This window comes from Hesperophylax consimilis, chromosome 2 (genome assembly GCF_061612785.1).
Source record: "Hesperophylax consimilis isolate HC1 chromosome 2, BYU_Hcon_1.0, whole genome shotgun sequence".
NCBI classification, from domain to species: Eukaryota; Metazoa; Arthropoda; class Insecta; order Trichoptera; family Limnephilidae; genus Hesperophylax; species Hesperophylax consimilis.
In genome coordinates this window covers 17,037,219-17,047,385 of record NC_142837.1, presented here as the reverse complement: position 1 = coordinate 17,047,385, position 10,167 = coordinate 17,037,219, and positions in this window count along the sequence as shown.

The following is a 10,167-nucleotide window of genomic DNA, read 5'->3' as shown; positions in this document are numbered from 1 at the left end:
TGGTTTTATATTACCCACACTTGCTAGGACTATCACTAATGCACGGTATTCTGTTAAATAGCTGCTGGGGGTTTACCCAGTAGGTAGTCACCATGTATTTCCTTTTCAGTCGTATATCTCCAAAATTATATACTTTCATTTTTTGCATAGCTCCCAGGCCCACCTTATAAGCGTTATCACAATTGACACTATTATCTGAAACAAACCCTGAAGATAAAGACACCAGCTCCCTGAGAGCTTGGTGAACGGGCTGTTCTGTCTTAGCCATGATGTAAATTTTCCTATACCTAGCTCATCTCTTTTCTTCCGTGATTGACGCAGCTCAACATGCTGTTCAGTAAAATGCAATTCTATGCTGATGAATTATTCAATGCTCTCTTGCACTTTCACGCAGTAAGGGTTTCCAATTATCCACTTTGACAAAGCGCTGTCAGTGATTCCACGTTCATGTGTCAAACCTCCTACTGACTTCAGTGGTTGCATGAGACACTGCTCGATGACCATGTCCGTCCACGTACCGGACAAATATCTGTCGCTTCTTCTTATTGTTAAGTACCCATTTTCAGTGGGTAGTTTATATTCTTCTTTAGTTATTATTGATTCGATTTGCAACATACTTTAAACGTACATGTGTGCTGATTTTGCGTATGGTAGATGTCCTGCCCCGTGGAAAAATGGTAGCATATCAACAATGGTATTTAGGTGCATTTTCCGATTCCCGGGCCTCTCTGCAAATCTAAATCTAAGTATGAGGTCGAAGCAATGTGGAAGGTTAAGCCACAACTTGGCAGTCCTACTCGATTCCTTAATCCTGTCTTCACTTGCTTCAATATATTAAATCGTCTCTTTTAGATTGTCATCTTTATTAACCTCCTCCATATCTTTTTTCCACGTAACTAAATCTTGATACATATTTTCTATTTGTCTTAATTTCCCATCAATATCTTGGTATTCTTCTCTCATTACTTGGACAAGAGACCCTGCTGTTAAAGTGTAGGCTCTGATTGCCCGAGAATATGCATGTCCCTGGAGCATGTGGGTTACTGTTGAGGACGCGTAAACTGATTCTCATAAATTTCCCACATACCTTTATATAAATAATAAGTTACAAACAATCGGTGACCGGATAAATCGTCAAAATTATAATTCATCACGTCTTTAAAAAGTTATATAAAGTCATGAAAGGTGATGAAACAAAAACTTTATTAACTGGGTTAAGTAGGTTAGGTTAATATTTTTTATCGTTTTTTGACTTAATATCACTTTTTAAAAGTGTGCTGAATAGTCACTGTGTTGAGTTAGCATGAAACCCAAACAATCATACAACATAATATGACGGTTTAGCCAGACCAGGGCACGGCGGTTGGTGGATAATGAAAGCGCTTCATTGGGTAGGGAAAAATTAACCCCCCCTCCCCACCGAACTAAAACTGGTAAATAACCATAAAACTCTTCATCGTTAGATGAATTTGTTATAAAAAATAAAGCAAACACACGTCCCGATGGTCCTCGTGCAGCTAACCCACGGCGGAGAGGGAAAACAAATTTATAACCTCACCCACATATTCCATCTACGAATCAAAACCGAATACCTAGACCACAAATCAGCCCCAACCCAATGCCACCGATGTCAACTGTTCGGGCACTCCGCCAAAGGATGCCATCTTCCCCCCCCCCCGCTGCGTCAAATGCGCGGGGCCTCATTTCACCGCCACCTGTGCCAAGCAGAGAAAGGACGGCCCGGCCACCTGCGCGAACTGCGCCGGCCCTCACCTGGCCAACTTCAAGGAATGCCCCAAACGCCCAGCACCCTCCACATCCATGCCCCGTCGAACTGAGGTACCTCCTTAAGTCACTTTCACCTCCCACCCAGTCCAAGCATCCACATCCTATGCCCAGGCATTGAACCCCCCACCCCACATCCCCCCCCTCCTTCCCCCTCCCCCTCCCCCCCACCACCAACCTCCCCCCCGCTCCGACAAACTCTCCCCCCACCCCCCAGCCCTCAGCAACCCCCTTTAGTTTTTCAAATCTTTTTAAAAATAATTTCTTTTCTAAGATCGGCGAACTCATCGCTGATCTGCTCCCTAAATTCCAATCTGCCACCTCGCCGGCAGACTACCTCTCGATTCTTTTTATAGCAGCCCCTCAAATCATTGCCCTCTTTACTAATTAAATGGCTAATTCTACCAAGCCCTCCGCGCTACGTTTGGCATTCTGGAATGCCAATTGTCTTGACAAAAACATGCACGAACTACGAATTTTCACCAACACACATAATTTAGACATAGTACGCATAAATGAAACAAACCTAAACCCCTCACACACACCAAAAATCGCTAACTACACACTGTACCGAAACGACCGTTTACACTCACGAGGCGGCGGCACAGCCATCTTCGTGAAAACTAAAATCGCCCACAAACACAACATCATCCCCCCCCCCTGACTACCATAGAAAGTTCCTCCATTACCGTATTCACGAAACACTCGGGTCCATTGAGAATTAATTCAATTTACAACCCACCTGTTCAGACTTTAAAAAAGTCGGATCTTAAATTACTTCTCGATGGACAAACGCCTACTATTCTAGCGGGGGATTTTAACTCAAAACACCCCGACTGGAATAGTAGGCTCAACAACAAAAACGGACGTATCCTACATGACTTTGCAAACTCTCATCCCGACATAAACATTGCAGGACCCGTAGAGCCAATTTTTTTTCTCTAGCATCGGACACAGACCTGACGTACTAGACATCGCCATTTTCCACAAAACTTCCTGGACATACAGTATCGAAACCATCTGCGACCTCTCCTCCGACCATAACCCCGTGTTGCTAACTCTCAACGAATTCTCCTACCCCCCCCCCCCCCCCCCCTTCAAAAATTAACAAAAAAACTGATTGGACCTACTTTTCGCACAGAGTCGGGGAAAAATTATCCATAAATCCCCACATTAAAAATCCCTCAGATTTAGATACAGCGGTTGACGACTTCGCGAAGACAATAATGTCCGCAATAGACGAGGCCTCAAAACCCCTCCCCTCACCCTCCCCAATAAATTTCAAGGAAAACCTCCCAAATTCAGTAAAAGATTTAATTAAAACAAAAAATATCCTACGCCTCCACTGGCAAAAATATCAAAATCCCACCTTGAAAACTTCTATAAATCGAATCCAAGCGAAAAAAACTTCAAGAGCACGTAAATTTCACCTGGAATATGAAAATTCAAGAGATAAATCCACAGGACGGCTCTCTGTGGAAATTATCCAAAACTTTAAAAGCCACCCCCACCCCTAACCACCCCATTCACGCCGAAAACGGTCTCGTCTTCGACGATCAACACAAAGCGGAGGCGTTTGCTGACAGTCTTGAAAATCAATTCAGCCCCAGCTTCAAACACGCCGATCTAGATCACATTGCAAATGTCAACCGCAAAATCAATAATGTTTTAAATAATCTCCCCAATACAAACATACATTTTACTACCCCGGCCGAGGTCATCCGCGCTATTAAAAGCCGGAAAAATAAAAAAGCCCCCGGCCCCGATGGCGTCACAAACTTCGCTCTTAAAGCCCTCCCCCAAAAAGGAATACTAGCGATAGTAAATCTCATCAACACTGCTCTCAGACTACGCTATTTCCCGAAAAACTGGAAACACGCGCACGTCATTCTTATCCCAAAACCGGGAAAAGACCCCCTCTTCTGCGAAAATCACCGTCCAATCAGCCTTCTATCAAACATTGGTAAAATCTACGAACAGATCCTTTTGACACGGCTCCTCAAGCACATTGAAGAGGTTTCAACATTACCTGAAGAGCAACACGGCTTTAGATCAAATCACTCCACCCTCCACCAACTCCTCAGAGTCTCCGAAATTATCATCGGAGGCTTCAATACCAAGCGATCAACTGGCGCCATATTCCTGGACATAGCCAAAGCTTTCGATAAAGTATGGATAAACGGCCTGCTTCTCAAACTCCATGAAACAGGCATCGATCCCCAACTACTCGGTGTCTTCAAATCATTTCTACGCCAACGTACTTTTCAAGTAAAATACGGTGGCGCTCTTTCAATAAAACGCTTCATGACAGCAGGGGTCCCGCAGAGGTCTCTGCTTTCTCCAATCCTCTTCAATGTCTACACTCACGACATTCCCCTCTCTGAAAATTCAAATTCTCACAAAGCTCTGTACGCAGATGATACCACAGTTATGGTTAGATACTGTTGACCCAGGATGATTACGTACCGACTGCAAAAAAACATAGACTTACTCCAAGATTGGTACGATAAATGGCGTATAGACGTGAATCCCTCAAAGCGCGTGGCCGTCTTTTTCTCTCGTAGAAAAGGCGGCCGGGCCCCGCGAGAGGAAATAACGATGTACGGCCAAACTATACCGTGGCAAAAATAGGCCAAATATCTTGGAGTTACACTTGACAGACGACTATGGACAAAACACATAAATATCACTCTCCAAAAAGCTAAAAACACATCCAACGCCCTTTACCCGTTGCTTAATTCAAACTCAAAAACTTCCATACAAAACAAACTACTCATCTACAAAACACAAATACGCCCCATCATGTCATACGCCTCACCCATTTGGGGCACAGGTAACACAAAACGTCTTGCTTCATTTCAGAATGCCACACGAAGAGTGTCATTACAGTACAGAACGTACAAAAAGCTCATACTTGGGAAGTTTTCTAAATCTAAATATAATGTACAATTTGTACAAAGAGCAGTGTAGGGAAAAATATTTGTGAAAGTCAAGTTGCATCTCATTACGTTTATTATAGAACGCTTAACGAAGATTTTAACTACTCCTTCAAAGAACCAAACAACGACACATGCGATGTGTGTGATTCGCGTGACCAAGGCTATACAAAAAGAAGAAACGAAAAAAGGATAATCATCAAAAAGAAGCTCAACTGCGATATGAGCTCAAAAAATCTGACAAAATATTGAATAGATAGCAATTTTCAGAAGGTTTTAATGGTTGGTCTTCAAAAATGTCTACCAACTCCTTTACTTAATAATTCTCAGAGTTTTTATTTGAGGAAACTTTACCTTCTTTATTACACTATTTTCGATGATACATCCAACAAAACATATTGCTGTATGTGGGATGAGACAAAGGCAGGCCGAGGAGGAAATGAATTAGCCTCTTGTTTACTGAAGTGGGCTTAAAGTACTTCTTTGGAAAACATCAAGGAACAAACACTCTGGTCGGATAACTGTCCGGGGCAAAAGCGCAATTCGTCCATGCATTCACTTGCATTCTACTCTTGAGCTATTATAGTCCATTTTGAGAATATAGAAATCATAAGTTTCTTCTATTTGGGCACACTCACATGGAAGTAGATGCTACACACTATATTATAGATAGAAAAAAGAAACAACTAAATAGTTTCAGCATAATGTCTCCCTATGACTGGGTTCAATTTGTGAGAAAGTGTAATTCAACAAAGCCATTTGTAGAGCTTGACATGGAGATAGATGACTTTAAAAATTTTTCCTCCTTTATTGAGGACAAAGGTTGCTTTGTCAATAGAAAAAAGACAAGCGACGGAGAAAACTTCAGTATATCATATTGTGTTATGTTGCAATTCAGAATATCCCACCCAGACATTGTGTTTTTCAAGACTGATTTTAATGGGGAATTCAAATCCGTTGATTTGCGGCGTAAAACGAGAAAATCATTAGTAATGGTCAACAATGTTCCTCCAATTCAAACATCACCTAAACCTATTGCTGCACCAAAATACAGATACATCTCATGACTGCGTTACATTGGGTTCCGAGTACAATGCATTTATTTTACAAAAGTATTTCTACTAATGCTATCATAAGATACGGATTTCCGCTAAAAGCGTTAAGAATCCCACTATTATTTTTTTATTTAAAAATTATATTTCATGTGCCTTAAGAAAAAATTAAAAAGACAGGAAAAAATTACATAAATTTAACCATCAACAATTAGCCAATAAAGACTAATTATTTTACTATTTAAAAATGTGATAACCGACCTTTGATTTCTGGGTTAGAGATAATTTAATAACATTCTCTCTGAAGTAAATATCTTAAATTGCAACAAAAATAAATGTAAAATCTCTGTTAATGTATTCTTATCCCAAATAAACCAAAGTACATACATTATGGGGTGAGTATTGTTGTAATTTAAAATAAAACCTAGTAGCAATTATTAAATACATAAGTATTTAATAATTATACATTAATTATAATAATAATCTTAAATTAATTTCTCAGGTAAATTACAAATGTTCCTCTATAAACCAATAATATTAAAGACTGTTGTTTTCCAAATAAAAAAGATTACTGTGATATTGTAGTACATAAGTATAATATGAGTCAAGTCAGCCCATTAGGTGCGTGATAATTTATCAGCGAAACTAGTTCAGGAACGTCACAACAGTTACTGTTTATTTTAAATTAAAAAATTAAATCCTTAAGTATTCATTATTATTGAAATGATGTGCTTACTTTTATTTTGGGGATTCTTGAAATATACTGTGAACATCTTGACGATGTGCGGACCTCTCGAAGCGTCCCCTCACCTTCGTCAGCTTCTGGTATCCGGGACGAGAGCAGACAGCTCCTCCGGGGAGTTGTTCATGCGGTCGGGTCTCGTCTTAGAGATGATCCGGTGAGAAGTATGCAAAAACAACAACACATTTTTAGTTGTTGAATCATGCTATTGGTTAGGTTAGGTTAGGTTCACACCATCATATAAATAATACTAGTGGATTTATTGCTATTGCTAATGTCTTTCTCGGGCGCCTCCGACTTGTTCCACCATTCATTACAATATACCATAATGTTACTGTTAAAAAACTACATTACATCCACTTTAATTCGACTCCGTATCTCGTTACGGTGCAGAGATCTCTAAACATTCCTGGCACTAATAACAACAAACTTTAAATTTTTCAGCGATATCGGTCGACTACTTTTCAACTTTTGCGAGCTCTAACAAATGCAGGCTGAATTTTTATGAAGATTAGAAACCAGTTAGAACTTAACTCAACCATTTGGAATGCATTTTATAATATAAGACGTTCTCCTGCGACAGACCGCCTTCTATTTAGGTATATTCAAATTTGTGGTTGTATGTATTTTTGGAAGGAATCTGAAAAAAAAATCTTTTCCAATGTTTTTGGTTCCAAAACTATCCTATATTTCAAGCTAGAACCAACCATACACATTTATAAAGTTTCATTAAAATCGGTTTGGCTGTTACGGAGATTAGCGTGTACGAGCACAGTGAGAAGTGATTTTTATATATTATTTTTAGATTTCATAATTCCACCTTTTTTATGGTTAAATATCTCAAAAGAATATAATATATGGCTAAGTGCATTGCAGTGCATGGTTGGTTTTTACCGGAATGCACAACTTATCTAAAGAATATGATATATGGCTAAGGGCATTGCAGTGCATAGTAGGTTCATTTTGCTTACATTGACGTGAATCCGGCGTCACAGGTGGTCACAATTTTCGTACAGTTTGATTTGTCAAGCTAATTTTTAACTTTTATATCAGAAATAATAATTCACTTTAAAATCGTACATTCCAGGAATCCGTCACATTCATTATTTTTATGTTTATTTATCACAATTTGAAATTATTTTAAATTTATGTTTGAAATTTATTATAAATTGAATTATGTCGGGTTGTCGGAACGCTTTGACTGTCGTTTCGATAATGAGCTGAATGGAGTTGAGGACGTCTTTTAAAAGGGCGAACTTCCCTCCCTCTGTTTCCCACTGTGGGAGGTGGGGTGACATACCCGCCTTCTTTCGCGGTCGTTTGGCCATATTTATATATATACAGGGTGTATCGGAACTAACCCGACAAACTTTAACCAGCTATTCCTTAGCACATTTGGATTAAAAAATGTTATGGGCACTTATTAAAAGTTGAAGGAAAGGAGTAGTTTAAGGATGTTTAATCACTCGAGTGATTAAACATCCTTAATCATATTATGCCTAGTTTTTCAAAACGTCTTGAGTGATTGCATGGTAAAATATGCCATTTTTCTTTCCCTTTTGTACAACATTTATTTGAATTATTTCCGAAAGCTCAATGCTCGATCGAATGTCTCAACTCCAAAGCGTGAAGACTAAGGACGGGTTGTTTCGCAGAATTTGAACAATTCGTCAAATTTCAGCGTAATTTTTCAAGTTCTGTGAAAGCCCTTTTCAAGTTCTGTTATTTATAATTATGGGCGAGATGCTTCACAAAACTGAAATATTAAAATAATTGTTTGAAGAAATTGTTCATATTTCTTGAAACAATCCGTCCTTAATAGGACAATCTAGAATCAGGATTATTGTTTATTTCGTCAAAACAGATGTTTGTTTTTCAACGCGGTACTAATAAAATGTTGTTTGTGCTTGTTTTATACAAGGTCATACACAATACACAGAAGTAGAAAATATTCATCGTTCACCAGAATTTCATAATGTTAACATTTTTTTATACCCTAAAATATTTCTGGTAAGATTCAGAGGTGTGTTTTTTTTAATGAGGGCGGGAATTTTCCAAAACTTAAAAGTGCCGAGCGTTTGACACATATTTCTGTTATTGACGCGATCACTTGAGGGGTTAACACAATATAAATACGATAAAGTTCAGAAAAGCAAATTTTGAGTTCGCGAGATTTTAATTTTATTGTATATAAAAGTTATCCCTTTTTATACGCGAATGCGCACTGAATTAGCTTATAGTTTCTCGATTATGGAGGGGATGAGATTATATTAACACGTGGAATAAAATTCTATCATCGTACTACACCAAAGTAGTGATTTTTTATAACGCACTAGCTGAAATCCCGGGCGTTGGTCGGGCTTCAAACAGAGTTTTTCAAAATCAGACTTAGACAGTGACATAGATATTGATTTGAAGGAAAAGTGTGCAAAATTTCATCAAACTTGGAATAGAACTGTAGATTTCAATGAAAACAAAGGCTGGACGCCACAGACAATCTTCTTCATAAAAATAGTTGAGGTGAACCCGGCGTTCCTCAAGGTTGTCAATGGTTTGGAGGAAAGTTTTAATTTTAATTTAATTCTAGCATACTGGTACTTTTAAAATTTTAAATGATAAACTAATGTTTATAAGACAAGGTTTTGTCTACATGGCACAAAGGATAACAAAATATTATTAGCAATAATTACTCGCATAAAATATCCATACAAATTGAAAATATCTTCCGAGTAAAAATAAATGTTGGTCAGGTGCTCTGAACCACTAAGCTACGTCGGCTTAATCCCAACCGGCCAGATAATTCAATATGTAGGTACTAGTATTTCATTTATCAATAATTGCTTAATATATTTTTTCACCTGTAAACAACAGACTTTATTTTTGTGGGAGTAGCTTCGTTAGTGCTTAATTTCACCCACCAGATGGCGTTAAGACATGTTATGTCTAGGTGCATTTGTTGGTGAAATATTATATTTTTTTATTGATAAAGTAAAATTTATAAGACAAGGTTTTGTATGCATGGCACAACAGATAACAAATTATTATGAACAATAATTATTTGCCTGAAATATTCATATAAATTGAAAATATCACTCACCAAAAGCATCAAATATCCGATGGAATTAACACATTTACGTAATTACAAAAATACTCACCAGCTACATATACTTCTTAGAAGCATCCGTAATATACTCAACGTAAACGACACTAAAACACTATTCTACGCTTTGTGTCGATCACTAATAGAGTACGGGATAATTGGATGTTGTCTGCCTTGTGCAGTGTGCACTCACACTGAGCGGCTTAACATAGGAGTACTGAAGACAATTCTGAAAGTTCAATTTATAACTCCGATAGAAGAAACATTTAAAAACTTTCACGTCTACAATGTACAAAAACCTTATTAAAAAAAAAATTATTTAAAAAAAAACATGTCTGAATACTCCACTGCCCAACATAAATACTCAACCAGAGCAATGAGCCAAAATATGCCGGATACTCCCAGTTTGAATACAACTTTTGGACAGAGAAATATTAAATTCTATGCTACGAAATTATACAATGCTTTACCAAATCAAACATAAAAAATAACGGAAATAAATATAATTAAAACAAAAGTAAAAACATGGCTGAGAGAACAAATATAATCAAC